The sequence below is a fragment of the Aquarana catesbeiana genome, linkage group LG05 (assembly GCF_042186555.1).
Source record: "Aquarana catesbeiana isolate 2022-GZ linkage group LG05, ASM4218655v1, whole genome shotgun sequence".
In the NCBI taxonomy this organism is placed as follows: domain Eukaryota; kingdom Metazoa; phylum Chordata; class Amphibia; order Anura; family Ranidae; genus Aquarana; species Aquarana catesbeiana.
In genome coordinates this window covers 266448653-266468990 of record NC_133328.1, presented here as the reverse complement: position 1 = coordinate 266468990, position 20338 = coordinate 266448653, and the positions used below count along the sequence as shown (strand labels likewise).

Genomic DNA, 20338 nt, shown 5'->3' with positions numbered 1-20338 from the left:
CAAAGCAAACAGAATATTGGCATGCATTAAAAAGGGGATTAAATCCAGAGATAAAACGATAATTCTCCCGCTCTACAAGACTCTGGCCGCACCTGGAGTATGCAGTCCAGTTCTGGGCACCAGTCCTCAGGAAGGATGTACTGGAAATGGAGCGAGTACAAAGAAGGGCAACAAAGCTAATAAAGGGTCTGGAGGATATTAGTTATAAGGAAAGGTTGTGAGCACTGAACTTATTCTCTCTGGAGAAGAGGCGCTTGAGAGGGGATATGATTTTAATTTACAAATACCATACTGGTGACCCCACAATAGGGATAAAACTTTTTCGCGGAAGGAAGTTTTTTTTTTTTTTTAGATCAAATATTTTATTTTATTTTATATACAAACATCATAAACAACGATAACATACAACCCAGCACGTATAGAGAGGGAATAATAATAATAAAAAAAAACAAAAAACACCACTGGCCCCCATGCCCCACCCCCTCTCTCCCACATCTATCTGGTCCACTCATCATACATTCAGAATATCAAACCATCTAGACTGCCTCTATGTAAAAAGGTATATTTTTCCTTAATCATGGTTTCCCTTACTTGCATTTTCCATTCTGCTACTGCAGGTGCATATGGTGACAACCATTTTTGTGCTATAAGCTTACGAGCCTGAAATAAACTTCTATTTATTATTGATACCATGTATTCCCTCGGAGTTCTTAGTTTGTCCATGATACCCAGGAGACATCCCCCCAGTTCTATAGACATCTTAATCTCAAATACATTATTAATCATAGGTACCAATAGCGATGGAGTTTAGGGCATCTCCATATCATGCGTATAGTGGAACCTCGGATTACGAGCATAATCCGTTCCAGGAGTATGCTCGTAATCCAATGTACTCGCATATCAAAGCGAGTTTTCCCATTGAAGTCAATGGAAACAAAAATAATTTGTTCCGCATTGACTTCAATGGGATGCAATACCGCATGCGGCCAGAGGCAAGGGGCGCCGGAGAGCCTTGGAAACGGTCGAAAAGGCCAGAGGGACACTTTGGCAGACCTCGGCAAACCTCGGAAAGACTCCGTTCACGAGCCTTTCCGAGGTTTGCCGAGGTCAGCCGAACTGTCCTCGGGCCTTTCCGTGCATTTCCGAACGGCGACTTTCGGCTCTGCTCGGCTCCGGCACCCCCCCACCTCAGGCCAAAAGCGGTACTGCACACCGCTTTTGGCCTGAATCCTGCTCATTTTGCGAGACAACACTCACAAACCGAGTTAGGAATTTTAGAAATACAGAGCTCGGTTTGCGAAACGCTCGTTAACTGCGTTACTCGCAAACCGAGGTTCCACTGTATTAGGTTGGCCGCCCTCCCTTTACATCTAGGGCATTGGTCTGTATCCCTCCGTTTCCATTTAAATAATTTCTCGGGTGTATAATGTACCCTATGTAGGATGAATAGTTGTGTTAAATTTTGAGTTGGAGATAGAGAAGCCAAAGGTATTGCTGACAGTGCCAATGCCCACTGTTCATCAGAAATTGGCCCTATATCTCCAGCCCATGCTGATCGACCCTGTGCTTTTAATGCATGACTAAGCTGTAAAAATTTAAAAAATCTTTGGTTTGGGATGTTATATTCATTTCTTAATTCACTAAAGGTTTTTATCTCATCTTCCTAAAATAACTGTATCATGTAAATTCTTGGAGGGGATGATAAGGGACTATATACAGGATTTTAGTAATACGAACGATATCATTAGCAGTAATCAGCATGGATTCATGAAGAATCGTCCTTGCCAAACCAATCTATTAACCTTCTATGAGGAGGTGAGTTGCCATCTAGATAAAGGAAGGCCTGTAGACGTGGTGTATCTGGATTTTGCAAAAGCATTTGACACCGTTCCCCATAAACGTTTACTGTACAAAATAAGGTCCGTTGGCATGGACCATAGGGTGAGTACATGGATTGAAAACTGGCTACAAGGGCGAGTTCAGAGGGTGGTGATAAATGGGGAGTACTCAGAATGGTCAGGGGTGGGTAGTGGGGTTCCCCAGGGTTCTGTGCTGGGACCAATCCTATTTAATTTGTTCATAAACGATCTGGAGGATGGGATAAACAGTTCAATCTCTGTATTTGCAGACAATACTAAGCTAAGCAGGGCAATAACTTCTCTGCAGGACGTGGAAACCTTGCAAAAAGACCTGAACAAATTAATGGGGTGGGCGACTACATGGCAAATGAGGTTCAATGTAGAAAAATGTAAAATAATGCATTTGGGTGACAAAAATATGAATGCAATCTATACACTGGGGGAGAACCTCTGGGGGAATCTAGGATGGAAAAGGACCTGGGGGTCCTTGTAGATGATAGGCTCTGCAATGGCAGGCAATGCCAAGCTGCTGCTAACAAAGCAAACAGAATATTGGCATGCATTAAAAGGGGGATCAACTCCAGAGATAAAACGATAATTCTCCCGCTCTACAAGACTCTGGTCCGGCCGCACCTAGAGTATGCGGTCCAGTTCTGGGCACCAGTCCTCAGGAAGGATGTACTGGAAATGGAGAGAGTACAAAGAAGGGCAACAAAGCTAATAAAGGGTCTGGAGGATCTTAGTTATGAGGAAAGGTTGCGAGCACTGAACTTATTCTCTCTGGAGAAGAGACGCTTGAGAGGGGATATGATTTCAATTTACAAATACCGGACTGGTGACCCCACAATAGGGATAAAACTTTTTCGCAGAAGAGAGTTTACCAAGACTCGTGGCCACTCATTAAAATTAGAAGAAAAGAGGTTTAACCTTAAACTATGTAGAGGGTTCTTTACTGTAAGAGCGGCAAGGATGTGGAATTCCCTTCCACAGGCGGTGGTCTCAGCGGGGAGCATTGATAGCTTCAAGAAACTATTAGATAAGCACCTGAATGACCACAACATACAGGGATATACAATGCAATACTGACACATAATCACACACATAGGTTGGACTTGATGGATTTGTGTCTTTTTTCAACCTCACCTACTATGTAACTATGTACCTGAGTCCCTTCTGCCTCCAAATTTCAAACCCTTCCAGTTTCAACAGTTCCGTATAGCTACTATTGTTCCATATTGGAGTATATGACGTATATCCCTTTATTGCAGTAATTCTCATTTCCCGCCATACCTTATCAAATAATATTCCCGTAAAAAATCCTTTATCAAACAATTGATTTCTCTACTCTAATAGGGGAATTAATGGGTAGTCTTCTTAAACTGATAGTAACAGCCTCTGTATAGGATCAGAGTCTGAAGAGTCTGATACTGTTGTCCAACCATAAAAATGTTGTAATTGAGAGGCTAGAAAATAATTTTTGGGACGGGGGATCGCCAGTCCACCTTCTTCTTTGGTTAGCATCAATGTAGTTAACTTTATATGTGGTTGCTTTTTCCTCCAAATCAGCTCTCTAAATAGAGATTCTATTTTTCTAAACCAAGGTACTGTAATCCATATAGGTAAATTATTAAACACAAAGTAGTTGCGGGGTCCAAATCATTTTGATAAGATTTGCTCTACCTATCACCGTCAGGGGTAACTTACACCAGCTACGGCTTTTATCCTTTAATTTTTTTAATAGAGGTTTCAAGTTCAAGTTAATATAGTCTTTTACATCCCCAGATATTTCACAGTATCCTTAATTTGAATTTTGGAGGATTGATTTAATAGAGGGGTTTTTAACTCATCTAGGGGTAATAATATGGATTTATTCCAATTAATCTGGAAACCCGAAAATAGCCCAAATATCGAGACAAGGCTCATAAGTTCCGTTAATGAGTTTGAGGTGTCCCGCAGGAAAATAAGAGCGTCATCTGCATAGAGGGCTATTTTATCCTCTCTTCCTGGTCGACGGAATCCTATTATTTCTGTTGATTGTCTAATTGCAAGGGCAAAAGGCTCCACTGCTATAGCGAACAATAATGGGGACAGGGGGCAGCCCTGCCTTGTCCCTCTTGATAGGGTAAATGGACTGGATAGTGTATTATTAATTCTTACTCTTGCTTTAGGGTCCCTATATAGTATTTTGACCCATTTTAGAAATCCCGGGCCTATACCAAATGCTTCCAATAAAGCCCATAGGTATTCCCACTCCACCATATCAAAAAAGGCTTTTTGGGTGTCTAAACACAATATTGCTCTAGATCCCATATTTTCCATAGGTAATTTCAAGTTCAAGAATAACCTGTGAATGTAATTTGATAACCTGTTTGCAAGAACCCTAGCCAGAATCTTGACATCTGAGGTGAGGAGAGATATAGGGCGATAAGATTCAGGTAACATTGGGTCCTTTCCCTTTTTAGGAACCACTATTATTATCGTTTCCTGCATTGATTCTGGAAGTTTTTGTTTTTCAAACGCGTCGTTTAGTATCTCTAAAAGTTCTGGTAGCAGAATCTTATCAAATTTTTAAAAATCTCTGTTGGTAGTCCATCCATCCCTGGTGCTTTATTATTATGGGTTTGTGTAACTGCAAGTCTTAACCCTTCCAGGGATATAGGACTATCGAGAGATTCTCTATCCTCCGTTTTAAGTTTTGGGAGAACCAATTTATCCAAAAATTGTTTGGCTTGGTCCATTGACTTTGACGCCTTTGACTCATAAAGTGAGGTGTAGAAGTCAACAAATATCTTCTGGATGCTACCTGTATCATGCATCAGAACTCCTTCCGGGTCTTTGACCGATGCGATAGTTATTGGGCCATCTTGTGCCCGAGCTATCACCGCCAACATACGACCCACCTGTTCCCCCATTTCATAATGGTTTTGAGTTTCAAAAAATCTGTTATTTTCTGCTTTAGTTAAGGCTAAAGTTTTATAAATTTCCTGGGCCTCCTGCCATGCTGACCGCTTTTCTTCTATGGGATCCATAATGTAATCCTGCTCTGTTTGAGTTACCTTTTGCATTACTTCCTCCTGTCGCCTCCTAGATGAATTTTATTAATTTCTTTAATCATTATTCCCTGCATAAATGCCTTCATAGTATCCCAAACTACTAATAAAGATGTCGAGTTTTTACTTTTTTTTAAAATTTGATCAGCTGTAGATCATTCCTCTGTCATTAATAATAGCCATTGTGGATTAATTTTCCAAGGAAGAGAGAGTGTCTGTCCCTCAAACTGTATGCTCATAAGTGGGGAATGATCTGAAAGCCCCCTAGGACCGTATTGAATTGCCTCTACCCAAGGGAGAAAGTTATCATTTCCCAGAGCCAGATCTATTCTTTTTTTTTTTTATACATTCTCTATTCTCGTTTTTTCCACAATAATAGTAGTACAGTATTACATATGAGTACATCAACACCTACATCTTCTATTTTACAAATACTATCTTCTTGAAAATCACCAATTACTATCACCCCTATCACAAAATTATGTTATCTTTAGGCAAAAAACTCATCATTTCATCTTGCCTTCTTATTATTCTAATACATACCCATAATTATTCCTACTCTTATTACATTTTCCTTAACCAGGGATAGCCCTGGTTAGCCTCCAAAGCCAAAACAAAACACCCAAAAAAAGGAGACACAGAAGAAGAAAAAAAAAAAAAATGTTAATACTATGCCCCATCATACCGTCCACCCCTCCCCCCCGCTAGAAATTTTATTTAGGGATTCTGCTCCCTGTAAGTAATATAGGGAGCCCAGACTTCCCGATACCTGTCTTCTTGCTCTCTCAGCGTCATGGTAAGATTTTCCATTTGTTGGATCTCTGTTATTCTGCTAATCCATTGTAATTTAGTCGGAGCTACCGTGCTTTTCCAGAGTGGCGGGATACAAGCTTTTGCTGCTGTAAGCAGGTGCCTTAAAAGAGATTTTTTATATTTATCAATAGATAACGGAGTATCATGCAGCAAAAAACTGCCGGGTTTTCACTGAGAGAAACACCTGTAATTTCTTTAACTGTTTCAGAGACCATTTTCCAGAATTCTTTCAGTCCAGTACATTCCCAGAATATGTGTAACATGGTGCCCTCCGCACCCTGGCAGCACCAACATAGATTGGATATTTGTGGGAATATCCGATTCAATACTTTCGGGGTTCTATACCACCTAGTCAAAATTTTATACCCCCCTTCTTGATACCTGGCTGCCATTGACGCCTTGTGCGTAAAAGATCTTATTTTTCTGTGTCTCAGAGAAAGTAACCCCGAGGTCCCTCTCCCATGCTTGTGTTAAAAAGGCCAACTCTTGTGGGGCTTCTAACTCTGTCAACAATCCATACATAAATGAGAGTGAGTGTCTCAGTGTTTCACCCTTTAGGCATATCTGTTCAAACCTAGATGGAGTATGCACCATCAGCACTCGTTGCTTAATTGATCGAAGGAAGGCATTCAGCTGTATTTGCCTAAATGGGTCTAGGTCAGACGAGAACACCCGTTCAATCTCCCCCTTAGTCATCACATGATTGTCAATTGAGAAATGTATGATCCTGCTAATGCCTCGTCGCCTTAAATCCCTGAAACCCTGGTCTATAAGGCCTGGCTTAAAAGCCGAGGTACCCAGGATTGGTATCATGGGACTTGGGTGAGTCGACATCTTAGTTTTCTTAAATGTCTTTTTGATGGATTGGAGCGTAGCACCCACAATGGGGTGTCTTCTCGCCGCCTGTGGTATCTCTACCTCCAAAAGCCATGCTATTCCCTCCAAGGGTATATAGATCGTTGCTTGTTTCACATGTATCCAAGGCTTTTCCTTGATATAGTACACACCAATCCGCTACCCGTGCTAGATGTAATGCTTCATAATAACCCACCGGGTCCGGAAATCCCACCCCTCCTCTCTCCTTTGGTAATGTCAGAATATCTCTACGTATTCTCGCTGTTTTGCCCGCCCATATAAACCTCACCAATCTTGATCTCAGGTCCTTCAGAAACCCTGAGGAGAGTTTTATAGGTAGGGTCTGGAATAAGTATAGCAATCTCGGCATTACATTCATTTTGATGATGTTAATCCTACCAAACCACGTGAAGACTTCTTTGTCTCACCGCTGAAAATCTAATTTAATCTGTCGTACCAATGGGGCAAAATCAAGTTCAAACACTCTCTTAAGCTTATTAGGTATTTTAGTCCCTAGATAGTATATATGTGAATCTGTCCATCTAAAAGCAAAGTAATCCGAAAGCTGATGTTGTAACGCAGTATTCACTTCCACACCCATCGCTTCAGACTTACTATAGTTTACCTTGAAATTGGATACCCCTCCATATATGCGTAACTCCGATAATAGAGATGGTAAGGATACAACTGGAGAGGTTATAAAGAATAGCAAGTCATCCGCATATGCGGCCAATTTATGTTCTTCCCCTTTTATTGAAATGCCCCTAATGTCTGGGTTGGCCCATATTGTTCTCAAAACGGGTTCAAGTGTGAAAATAAATATGATAGGCGAGAGTGGACATCCCTGCCGCGTTCCATTATTTATAGCGAATGATTCAGACATTGTATAATTAATCTTCACCCTTGCTTTAGGATATGAGTACAGACTAGAAATCCAGTTCTGCATCCCACTTTTCAATCCTATATGCTGTAACGTGGCTCTCAGGAATGTCCAGTCTACCCTATCAAATACTTTTTCTGCAGTGGATATAAGCACTAGGGGTTTTTGATAATATTGATATATATATATATATATATATATATATATATATATATATATATATATATATATATATATATATATATATATATATATATATGGCATTTAGAACCCTTTGCGTGTTTTCTTTACCCTCTCTATTAGGGGTAAACCCTACCTGATCCTGATGCACTAGAGCGGGGATGTATGTCAATAATCTATTAGCGAGTATTTTTGTAAAGATCTTAAGGTCTACATTTAGCAACGAAATTGGACTATAGCTAGTACTTTGGGGTGGGTCCTTTCCCTCCTTAGGAATTACTGTTATGTGGGCCATTAATTTTTCCACGGGCATCGTTTGCCCATCCCGTATTGAGTTAAAAGCAGCTAGGAATTTAGGTGCCAGTTTTTCCGAGAAGGTCTTATAATACAGCAAGGTGTACCCATCGGGACCTGGGGCCTTACCTGGCTTCAGCGATTTCAGGGCTTCTGAAAATTCTTCTATTGTAATTGAGCCATCTATGTCTCCTGCTCCTTCTTCAAGTATCTTAGGCATTCCGGAAGCCAATATGTATTCTTTTGCCGACTCCCATCTATTAGATGTCCTTGAAGTAGGCAGTTGGCCCTCTGATATAGGTTGGCATAATAATCCCTAAATGCCTTCGGAATTGCCTGTGAGGAGCTGACTAACGTATCTCCCTGGGTTTTGATACGATCAATATGATTCCGAGCTCTTGTCTCCCTGAGCGCATTTGCTAGCACCCTGCTAGGCTTATTTCCGTATTCGTAGTATACTCGCCTACACCGGGCCAGCTTAGCTTTTGCTTTATCTATTAATAATAGATTTAATTCATCCCGTGAGCCCGAAAGTTTCCACTCTGTCTGTTGTGCATGAGATTTCTTGTGTGCCTGTTCGAGTATACGGATTTCTCCAAGCAGGGTGTCCAGCTTAGCGCTGAGAGAGCGTTTCCTATGAGCTCCTAAAGATATGAGGGTTCCTCTAATGTAACATTTATGCGCTTCCCATCTGCAAAATGGGGTTGTTTCCCTTGATTTATTGTTTATAAAGAAGGATTCCAATTCCTGGGCTATCTGATTCTCATACTCTGGTTCCTTCAGGAGTGTCTCATTCAACTTCCAGTTCCATTCCCAGGGCTTATGTCTCCCCATTCTATAACACAATTAGGTGGTGCGTGGTCCGATAATGTAAATGAGCCTATGGAAGCCTCCAATATACACGACAGTGCGTTCTGTGATAGAAAAACATAGTCAATTCTAGTATATGTCTTATGTTTAGCTGAAAAAAAAAGTATAATCTTTGTTGTGTGCATGGAGGGTCCTCCAAGTGTCCATTAATTGCAAATCTTGTAGCAATCTCTTTGCTCTTCGCAGTTTTATATAAGATAAATGAGACACTCCCTTTGAGACATCCAGAGCAGGATCCAGTGCCATGTTCAGATCCCCTCCCATCATCAGGGTCCCCTCTTTATTTTGATGTACTAAATTCAGATATGTCTCAAGGGCTGAGACTTGATCCTCATTTGGTAGAATACAAGTTTACTAACGTAACCTTTTGTTCACATAGAAATCCTTTTACAATAAGAAGACGTCCTGCCTCGTCCGTAATTATCTTGGATTCTTTCCATGGTATCTGATTCGAAATCATAATTGAAACCCCATTCGCCTTTGCGGTCTGGGAGGCACCATGGTACACTATAGGAAATCTGCAATTCCCCAATTTTGGGATTTTATCATTTCTAAAATGTGTCTCTTGTAAAAAAAAAAGATTTGGGATTTCAGCCTCCTCAGTTCAGTTAACAATCTGGTGCATTTCTCTGGACTATTTAGCCCCTTCACATTGTAGGAGGTCAGAGTTATCCTAGTCATTTTGCCCTTTAATTCTAGCAAGTTATCAGTGTAAGGGGAATGTGGGGGAGGGGGGACAGGACAATAAGGCCAACCCTACCAAAAAAAAAGGGAAAAACAAAAAATGAAAAACAAATTCAGAGAGCTGTTTCTCAGGGTCTGGCTAGTTATCCAGGACCCTGAGTAATGTATAATCTAAGCTATAACCGGCTCTATGCAACTGCAAGGCTGCCTGCTATTTGCTTAGTAAAAGAAATTGGAAAGTTAAATGCCTCCGACTTCCCTCCACTTGGAGGAGAGGCGTATAAATTTGGGGAGAGTGAATAAGCCCGGCAGAGATCTGAGCTATAGTATCTATCCACATGCACCCTATAACCGCTTGCATCCCCGTGTAAATATCACCACTTTTTTTGCCTGTATATCACATTCCTTAACTTATCCATCTAGGCCCCTTGCAAGTTGGCCCCCTTACCCATTGTTTGCTCATAACCAGACGGATTCCATCATCCCCCCAATATATATTAATACTTTACTGAAAATCCTATCACACATTTTTTATCTCCTACTAATACATATTAAGGTGGTCTCCCGAGCCCACAAGGAAAAAGAAAGGGAAAAAAAAAAACAGGAACAAAAAACCCCGACCGGCCTCTATTATTAGGCCTTGGTGAGACGGCAAATATTCAACCTATCTCAACCCCTACATCTTCCAGTTCATACAGGTTTTCTTGAATGTGGGATTTTCTTCCCATACCAGGATACTAAAACATACTATTCTACCAACGAGGGAGTAGGGGTACTGAGTACCTTTCTAGGAGGATACACCCTCCCCACTATTTTACCTCCTAACCCCTGTGACGGTGTATCAAGTGCTATACTCTCGTATTCCACCCAACGTGAAACTAACTCACAGCAAACATAAAAAAAAAGAAAAAAAGACCACAAAAAACAAAAAACAAGAAAAAACACTACTCTCTATCGTGTGAAACCACTAACTTTTATAAGACATCCATCGCTACTCACATATTCCTATGCTGACAGATGTAGCAAAAATTCTTGCTTATCAATCGTGATATATATGTGATATGTGTTATTTATTATTAGTCCTCTACCCCATTCGGGCTACCAATACCAAGACTACAACAAAACAATACACAACCCCCCCCCCCCAAAAAAAAGTGCCATTCTAACCCCTCCTCCTATATCCCCTCCCCCATCCCGACCATTCTTATGTTCCCCTCCTACCAGTACCTTCTAAGTTCTACATGTACCCCTCCCCCATCTTCCCCATCCGGGGCTTCACCCTGGTTCTCTGTTGCCCATCCTATCGCCAAGGACCCATTAAATTTTCATTCCCCTTCAAGGGGGGGAGAAGGGAAAAAAAAAAAAAAAAAACAATCTTTCCCCTTTCCTTCCCCCTTCTCCTTCCTTTCTCCCCCCTCTCCTCTTCCTTCCCCTTTCTTTTTTACCCAAAAACAGAAACGTACCCCCCACCCCCACAAAAGTTCATATAACTCATAAGCATATACATAGATAGATCCCCGTACATGATTTTCTCAACCAGACTATGACCCTCTCGCAAATTCCATAAACCTCTGGTAAACCAACGAGAGGGAAGGAAGGAGGGGGGAAAAAAAGAAAAAAAAAAGGATTTTCTCGCCATACTTAGAAAGATATGTGAGTGGGGGATGGGGGAAGAAAAAAAAAGAAAAGGGGTGAAATCCCCATACCATGTATACAAAGCATACTTTCTATACCATACATCAACCCTCCCCCTCCCACCCTCCTCCCTTAAAGAAAAAAACATTCAAAAAAGAAAAAAAAAAAAAAGAGAAAAAAAATGTTTTCCCTTCGTGGGTTCATCTAATTCTCTATCTGATCATTTCTTATTCCTGTGATGGGTTGCGACCCCATGTATGCTACGTTATTCCTTAATCCCGTCTGTTTCTCTCCCACTGCCAATGCAGTTGTTGGATGGGTTGCTCCATTAGTGACCTCAATGGCCTCTGCACCCAAAAATGGAAAAGGTCTGGAAGTTGTGCAGGGTCTCTTAGGTTGAAGCTTCGCCCCCCTTTTTTAACTATTACTGCAAGCGGGTAGCCCCATCTATATGTGGCTCCTTTACAGAGCAAATAGTCCAAAAGGGGCTTTAACATGCGTCTCCTGATTTTGGTTTGTCCACACAGGTCTGGATATATTTGTATTTCAGCCCCCTCATACTTCACTGTTCCCTCTTGCCATGCAGCTCTGAGTATGTTCTCCTTTATCCTGAAGAAGTGTACTCTATACAGGACATCCTGTGGATTAGTCTGTGCCGGGTTACGAGTCGTGGGAACCTTATGTACGCGATCACCAGATCTATTCTTGACAGAGAGCCATATGTGCTTGAATAACATGAGTATTCTCTTCTTAATGGGTATCTAATTCTCCACAAATCTATTAACCCCATCTCTTGCCGTTGTCCAGCAAACCTTGTTCTCTTCATTTTTTGTTTACCTTTTTTGGCGCTATACCTATCTTCCTCCTCATTCGTTAGGTTATTAAAATCTCCCATTACTAGGGTTGGTAAGTTCGGCCATTGTGCCATTTTACCAAAAACATATTTCAACACTTCATCATTATAAAGGGGGGGAGGGGGATATAGGTATTCACCAACAAAAAGTTTTGGTCATTTAATAAACACTGTAGCAAAATGTAACGGCCTTCTTGGTCTAGAAAACTCTTGAGAACCGTACCGAGCAAGAGATCAGTATACTAGCATCTCGTGAATAAGTAGTATATACAGCATGGAATTGATACGGAAATCTTGAAATTTCAAAAAGCATTGTGTCCTCTTGCTCAAGATGGGTCTCCTGCAAAATTATTATTTCGGGTTTGTAGAAGTCAATTGAGTCAAAAACTGCCTGTCTCTTCCTCCTGTCTCCCAACCCCCTCACATTCCATGACAACACCGTTATTTTCCTATTCATTATTTCAGTTCACCCAAAAGGTGTTGAACTAGAACTCCAGCAGACCAAACAAGATATCCATAGGCCTCAAAAAAAAAAAAAAAAATCTCTCAAATAAGACCATGGCAAAGAGGGTCCCGACAGAATACTAGGAATTAGAGAGAGAAAGCGAGAGCACGGGGCCAAAAAAAAAAAAAAAAAAAAAAAGGAACCCCCCCAACCCAATCCTCCTCCTCTTAAGCGCCCAAACATTCCTGGGAATACCCACCACCCATCCCGGTTGGTAGTGACCCCAACCCCTTACTACAGTCCACCCGGGACTCTCAGAAGAGGACTAGCTAGTGGCCCTAAAACAGTTACAAGTGTTATGCTTGTGCCTAAATGAAAAAAAAAAGAGAAAAAAAAAATTTGAGAAAGTTCAACAAGTTGATTAACATTCAGGAAGAGAGAGATAAAAAGGAGAGAGAGAAAAAAAAATATTCGAGAAAGTTCAACAAGTTGATTAACATTCAGGAAGTCTTTATTCTCCTTTGTATGACTCTCATCCAACCAAGCGTTAACAGCTTCAGGATCTTCAAAGAAAAAACATTTTCTCCATCCATAATTCTCAACTTAGCTGCAAATAACATTGAATATGTTATCAGGAAATTACCCCCAAAAAGGTTAAAGGGACTTTAACGGCAACTCATTTAGAATTTAAAATTTATTTTATTAAGTAGAAAAGGTATATATATATATATATATATATAGATCAAAACAAGACATATAACAAGGAAAACAAAAACAATGTCATACAATCTATAAAAAACTATACAACGATATACTGTATGTGCAAGGTTTGAAAGACTATGTTCAATGGTCTTGCCACGAAATCTTACGCGTTTCGGGACTTAAATATAATGTCCCTTCATCAGAGACGGAACGTGGATCATAGACCTATTATACAATGAAATAATAATAAAATAAGTACAAAAAACAATCATGTATAAATGATATTTACAGGTATCACGTGTATGTCATTTGGTCCATTGTGACCGTAGATAAAAAGAGCACAACCTACCAATGCATAACAGTAACGGAGCATCTATGTCAGAATCGCTGCAGTAACGGTGTCAGATACCCCAGGTCTAGCAGATGAAACAAAGACCTGAAAGCATCGGCTGGCCCAACTCTATCCACACTGATCCAACCCACGAACATAAGGGGGCATCCCGCAGCTCCGCCAAAATAGACTGCAACCAAGTCGCAGGTACTACAACATTCCGTATCACCTGCGAAATAGAAGCATGTGCTATATAGTGAAGACTTACCAAAGGCTCATAAGCAGTTCAGGAAATTAGAAAATCAAAAGACAAAGGTGGGGGTAGGTAAGAGGGCTGTGTTCATACCAGGATGTTCATAGGTCAGGCCACAACAGTCTGCATCACCATAAGAGAGAGGAAAATGTTGCCGAGTATGTGCAAGCACAGATCGAACCAGGGCATTAACCCATATGAGGGCTAGGTCTGTGAACAAAGCAGAGGGGGGATAAGATAGTAATGGCAACCCTGAGAATATCAAATTCAATGAACAAACAGTATGGCTGGGTCACAGCCATCCGAGGTTAGTACTTACAACAAAGTGTAGTGTGGAGTCTTGGTGAGGCATGGGTAGATTGCAGGAGCGTCCGGGCCGGTCACCGCCAAGTGCGGTAGTGATGAGCCCGTTCAGGTGCATCACTAGAATATAAGGAGGCTGGGAGGGCGTGGTATAGCGTGACGTGCGTCTAATCAGCGCAGCGTCATCGCATCAATCATACAGTGGAGGTGTGTGAGGGGGGAGCGGTCGCGTCATAACGTCACGCCCACTGCACGTTCCCGTAAGGCATAGCTTGGTGGTTGCCTGGCAACATACCAGGCAACTGGGAGGGCGTGGTGTGGCGTGACGTGCGTCTAAACAGCGCAACGTCGTCACTTCAATCACACAGTGGGAATGTGTGAAGGGGGAGCGGTCGCGTCATAGCGCCACGCCCACTGCACGTTCCCGTACTCAGGACGAGAAACAACGTGCGGCTGACAGGCAGCCCCGCCCACCAAGCAAAACCACAACAGAACAGACGGAGCAGCAAGGCATAGTTTAGTGGTTGCCTGGCAACATACCAGGCCAATGCTATCTCATAGGGATTCGGGGAGATTATTTAAGCCTCAAAGAGCAGTTCATTTAGAGCAATGCTCAAGTAAAACTGGATACTATATCGCCTGTGCAGCCCGGTCTGGGATTAACCCATTAGGACAGAAGAGCCTGACAAACTCAATGTGTGGTTTACATAGCCACACTATTTTAACCCCTTAGAACCTGAAGCCTCAAAATATTCCCGTAGTAAGTGCAGTACAGGAGTAAGACAGAGTATGTTTGTTTGTGTATACCTGGCAGGACCACAGGGGTCCCCCCAAGAGACACAATCCCACCCAGAGTAGAGGGAGGGACCGTGGTGGGAACAGGATCCCGAGCCGCCGCTGCATGGCCCACCCCACAGAAAAATCTGAGAGGAAGGGTCATGCAAAGGCAGCCCACCGACGCAGAAAAGGCCAACGGGCGGACCACCCGCCACAAAATTGCGGCTAAAGTGTCCGCCAGAAGGCCAAAAAGAAGGACCCCCCATAGGCCCACCAAAAGGAGGCCCGGGGGGCCCCCCCTGCGCCGGGTGGGACAGGGAGGGGTCAGCCGAACCTAAGACAACCGTACGCCCATGGATCCGACATGAAATGCTCCGACATCAGCAGAGTACAGGGGTCATTGACAAAACATCATATATGTAAATTGTACATCATAGACACATAGCCTGGCAGTTAGATTTTCTAGAGACCGAAAAAGATGATAAAGAACAGCCATAAAGTGATGATATACATTTATGGTTGAGGCATAGATGGGTAGTGACTATGCGGGGGGTCTGTAAGAAGGAACTATAGGTCCCTCTCACAAAGACCAGATGTAAAGCCCTCCAAGAACGGTCTGTAGCTGAACTGCTCATTGAGGCCCGGGGGTGAGGTGGCAGCAAGGTCCATAATCCAGCGAGCCTCTCGCTGAAGAAGGACCTTATTCCAGTCTCCACCCCTCGGGTTAGGATGAATCCTGTCCAAAAAAAGAAATTGAATTTTTGGAAAGACCCCGTAATGTTCGTTAAGAACATGTCTCCCCAAGGGGACATCGGGGTCTGCTTTTTTCATTGAGGCAATATGTCTGGATGCCCTTATAGAAAATTTCAATTTGGTCTTGCCAACGTAGAATCGCTGGCATTGACATGTGAGAAGGTACACTACCCCCTCAGTTTTACAGTTGCAGTAGTGGTGGGGGGTGTACTTTCGGCCATTGGGGAGAGTATAGTTAGGGTTTGTATTGATATATCTACATATCGAACATCCTCCACATGTGAATGTCCCAAGTCTTTTGCATGGGTCATTGCGAAAGTCACCAACGAATTCACTATAAGGCGATGTGTAAAAAAGTGTTAAACAATCGGGATTGGTATAAACTTATTCCTAGGTCAAGTATTATGAGGTTCGAAACTCAATTTTACGCCCTGGTTGACGGAGCCTTTTCCCAAGGCATTATAGACCAAGACACCTGGGAATTTCTACACATTAAGTTTCCTAGAACCCCGACGTTCTATTGCCTTCCCAAGGTACACAAAAATGCATCTACCCCCCCTGGAAGACCAATTGTATTGGGCAATGGTGCCCTCACTGAGCATCTGAGCCTCTACGTCGATGCCCACCTCAAGCCCTTCGTCGAGAACTTGCCCTCTTTTGTACGCGATACCATCCATTTGCTGCAAAATTTAGAGGGCCTTCATATCTCGCGTCTGCTTTGTTGGTGGCCATCGACGTAGAGGCTCTATAGAGTTCTATCCCCCATCAACTAGGCTTGGCCGTAATCAGACGGGTCATTGCACCAACGCATAAAGATGACAGGAGACTACATGAATTTATTATTATGTCATTGGAGTTTATTCTCCATCACAATGTCTTTTCATTTGACGGCTCCCACTTCCTCCAGGTGCAGGGCGTAGCTATGGGGACTTCCTGTGCCCCATCCTACGCCAATCTGTACCTGGGGGAGTGGGAGAAGTCTTTTTTGTCTGACGAGTCCTCACAAACTTATACACCGCATATAGCGGCCTGGTTTCGATACATGGATGACATTCTGATGTTATGGGAAGGTTCAGAAAGGGAGCTGGAGGAATGTATTAACCGCATGCAACAGAACCCCTTAAACTTGAAATTTACTTTCACCTACAGTGAAACCAGTATCACCTTTCTTGATACGACCATTACCAAGAACGCCGATGGTAGTCTATCCAGCGGCCTTTTCCGCAAACCAACAGCGGGAAATACTATCCTACACGCCTCCAGCGCCCATCCCCAACCTCTCCTCCGATCGATCCCTATAGCCAATATCTCAGGCTTAAGCGGAACTGTTCGGACCAAGAATCCTTCCTACACGCAGCATCAGCCCTGAAAGAGAGACTTCTCCTCAGAGGATACTCACACTCCATCTTGAAAAAAGCTTTCAAAAGAGCCAACGTACAAGATAGACGTAAAATATTGTTTAGTCATCAAAGAAAGCCAGACGATCATGCTCCGGTGAGAGTGATCATGAAATTCAGCGATCAACACAAAACTGTCAGATCCATTTTTGACAGATTTTGCCACATCCTGTACACCGACCCGCAATTGCACCCTCATATTTCGGCAAGACCCTCTATTACGTATCGACGTGCGAGTTCCCTAAAGGACCAACTAGTCCATAGTGAATTCGTTGGTGACTTTCGCAATGACCCATGCAAAAGACTTGGGACATTCACATGTGGAGGATGTTCGATATGTAGATATATCAATACAAACCCTAACTATACTCTCCCCAATGGCCGAAAGTACACCCCCCACCACTACTGCAACTGTAAAACTGAGGGGATAGTGTACCTTCTCACATGTCAATGCCAGCGATTCTACGTTGGCAAGACCAAATTGAAATTTTCTATAAGGGCATCCAGACATATTGCCTCAATGAAAAAAGCAGACCCCGATGTCCCCTTGGGGAGACATGTTCTTAACGAACATTACGGGGTCTTTCCAAAAATTCAATTTCTTTTTTTGGACAGAATTCATCCTAACCCGAGGGGTGGAGACTGGAATAAGGTCCTTCTTCAGCGAGAGGCTCGCTGGATTATGGACCTTGCTGCCACCTCACTCCCGGGCCTCAATGAGCAGTTCAGCTACAGACCGTTCTTGGAGGGCTTTACATCTGGTCTTTGTGAGAGGGACCTATAGTTCCTTCTTACAGACCCCCCGCATAGTCACTACCCATCTATGCCTCAACCATAAATGTATATCATCACTTTATGGCTGTTCTTTATCATCTTTTTCGGTCTCTAGAAAATCTAACTGCCAGGCTATGTGTCTATGATGTACAATTTACAGATATGATGTTTTGTCAATGACCCCTGTACTCTGCTGATGTCGGAGCATTTCATGTCGGATCCATGGGCGTACGGTTGTCTTAGGTTCGGCTGACCCCTCCCTGTCCCACCCAGCGCAGGGGGGGCCCCCCCGGGCCTCCTTTTGGTGGGCCTATGGGGGGCCCTTCTTTTTGGCCTTCTGGCGGACACTTTAGCCGCAATTTTGTGGCGGGTGGTCCGCCCGTCGGCCTTTTCTGCGTCGGTGGGCTGCCTTTGCATGACCCCCCTCTCAGATTTTTCTGTGGGGTGGGCCGTGCAGCGGCGGCTCGGGATCCTGTTCCCACCACGGTCCCTCCCTCTACTCTGGGTGGGATTGTGTCTCTTGGGGGGACCCCTGTGGTCCTGCCAGGTATACACAAACAAACATACTCTGTCTTACTCCTGTACTGCACTTACTACGGGAATATTTTGAGGCTTCAGGTTCTAAACCACACATTGAGTTTGTCAGGCTCTTCTGTCCTAATGGGTTAATCCCAGACCGGGCTGCACAGGCGATATAGTATCCAGTTTTACTTGAGCATTGCTCTAAATGAACTGCTCTTTGAGGCTTAAATAATCTCCCCGAATCCCTATGAGATAGCATTGGCCTGGTATGTTGCCAGGCAACCACTAAACTATGCCTTGCTGCTCCATCTGTTCTGTTGTGGTTTTGCTTGGTGGGCGGGGCTGCCTGTCAGCCGCACGTTGTTTCTCGTCCTGAGTACGGGAACGTGCAGTGGGCGTGGCGCTATGACGCGACCGCTCCCACTTCACACATTCCCACTGTGTGATTGAAGTGACGACGTTGCGCTGTTTAGACGCACGTCACGCCACACCACGCCCTCCCAGTTGCCTGGTATGTTGCCAGGCAACCACCAAGCTATGCCTTACGGGAACGTGCAGTGGGCGTGACGTTATGACGCGACCGCTCCCCCCTCACACACCTCCACTGTATGATTGATGCGATGATGCTGCGCTGATTAGACGCACGTCACGCTATACCATGCCCTCCCAGTCTCCTTATATTCTAGTGATGCACCTGAACAGGCTCATCACTACCGCACTTGACGGTGACCGGCCCGGACGCTCCTGCAATCTACCCATGCCTCACCAAGACTCCACACTACACTTTGTTGTAAGTACTAACCTCGGATGGCTGTGACCCAGCCATACTGTTTGTTCATTGAATTTGATATTCTCAGGGTTGCCATTACTATCTTATCCCCCCTCTGCTTTGTTCACAGACCTAGCCCTCATATGGGTTAATGCCCTGGTTCGATCTGTGCTTGCACATACTCGGCAACATTTTCCTCTCTCTTATGGTGATGCAGACTGTTGTGGCCTGACCTATGAACATCCTGGTATGAACACAGCCCTCTTACCTACCCCCACCTTTGTCTTTTGATTTTCTAATTTCCTGAACCGTTTATGAGCCTTTGGTAAGTCTTCACTATATAGCACATGCTTCTATTTCGCAGGTGATACGGAATGTTGTAGTACCTGCGACTTGGTTGCAGTCTATTTTGGCAGAGCTGCGGGATGCCCCCTTATGTTCGTGGGTTGGATCAGTGTGGATAGAGTTGGGCCAGCCGATGCTTTCAGGTCTTTGTTTCATCTGCTAGACCTGGGGTATCTGACACCGTTACTGCAGCGATTCTGACATAGATGCTCCGTTACTGTTATGCATTGGTAGGTTGTGCTCTTTTTATCTACGGTCACAATGGACCAAATGACATACACGTGATACCTGTAAATATCATTTATACATGATTGTTTTTTGTACTTATTTTATTATTATTTCATTGTATAATAGGTCTATGATCCACGTTCCGTCTCTGATGAAGGGACATTATATTTAAGTCCCGAAACGCGTAAGATTTCGTGGCAAGACCATTGAACATAGTCTTTCAAACCTTGCACATACAGTATATCGTTGTATAGGTTTTTATAGATTGTATGACATTGTTTTTGTTTTCCTTGTTATATGTCTTGTTTTGATATATATATATATATATATATATATATATATATATATATATATATATATATATATACACCTTTTCTACTTAATAAAATAAATTTTAAATTCTAAATGAGTTGCCGTTAAAGTCCCTTTAACCTTTTTGGGGGTAATTTCCTTATATATTCTGACTTAGGGGATGTTGGCAACAATCATGATATAGTTGAATAGGCACCCTCCCTCCTTTTTCTTTGAATATGTTATCCGTTTTAATCGCAGGCTGCGCTTTATCTCTTTAAATTTTGCTAGTTTCTTCTGTACTTCCATCGAAAAATCTGGGAAGAAGGAGATCTTATTACCATTATATTCAATATTTCCTATTTGACGTGCTTTGGAAAGAATTGAATCTCTATCTCTGTAATTTTAATCACTGTTCTGGGTTTGCTTGAGGAGGGAATTGGGCGGCTGGGAATGCGATGGGCCCTTTCAATTG

At 43.0% G+C, this 20338-nt stretch overlaps 1 protein-coding gene and 2 long non-coding RNA genes across 4 annotated transcripts in view; 1 reads left to right on the top strand and 2 right to left on the bottom strand.

The window, feature by feature from the left end:
- The window catches only part of GALNT4 (polypeptide N-acetylgalactosaminyltransferase 4), a 341135-nt gene that overhangs the window by 105250 nt on the left and 215547 nt on the right, over window positions 1-20338 (bottom strand). The window lies entirely within an intron of this gene.
- On the bottom strand, window positions 13555-14092 carry LOC141144762 (uncharacterized). The gene is made up of 3 exons (XR_012244459.1): window positions 14024-14092; window positions 13798-13914; window positions 13555-13680 (listed from the first exon to the last, which is right to left on the bottom strand). It is a non-coding gene; the product is annotated as an uncharacterized lncRNA (long non-coding RNA).
- On the top strand, window positions 18937-19542 carry LOC141144763 (uncharacterized). Its single transcript, XR_012244460.1, has 3 exons — window positions 18937-19020; window positions 19130-19246; window positions 19364-19542. It is a non-coding gene; the product is annotated as an uncharacterized lncRNA (long non-coding RNA).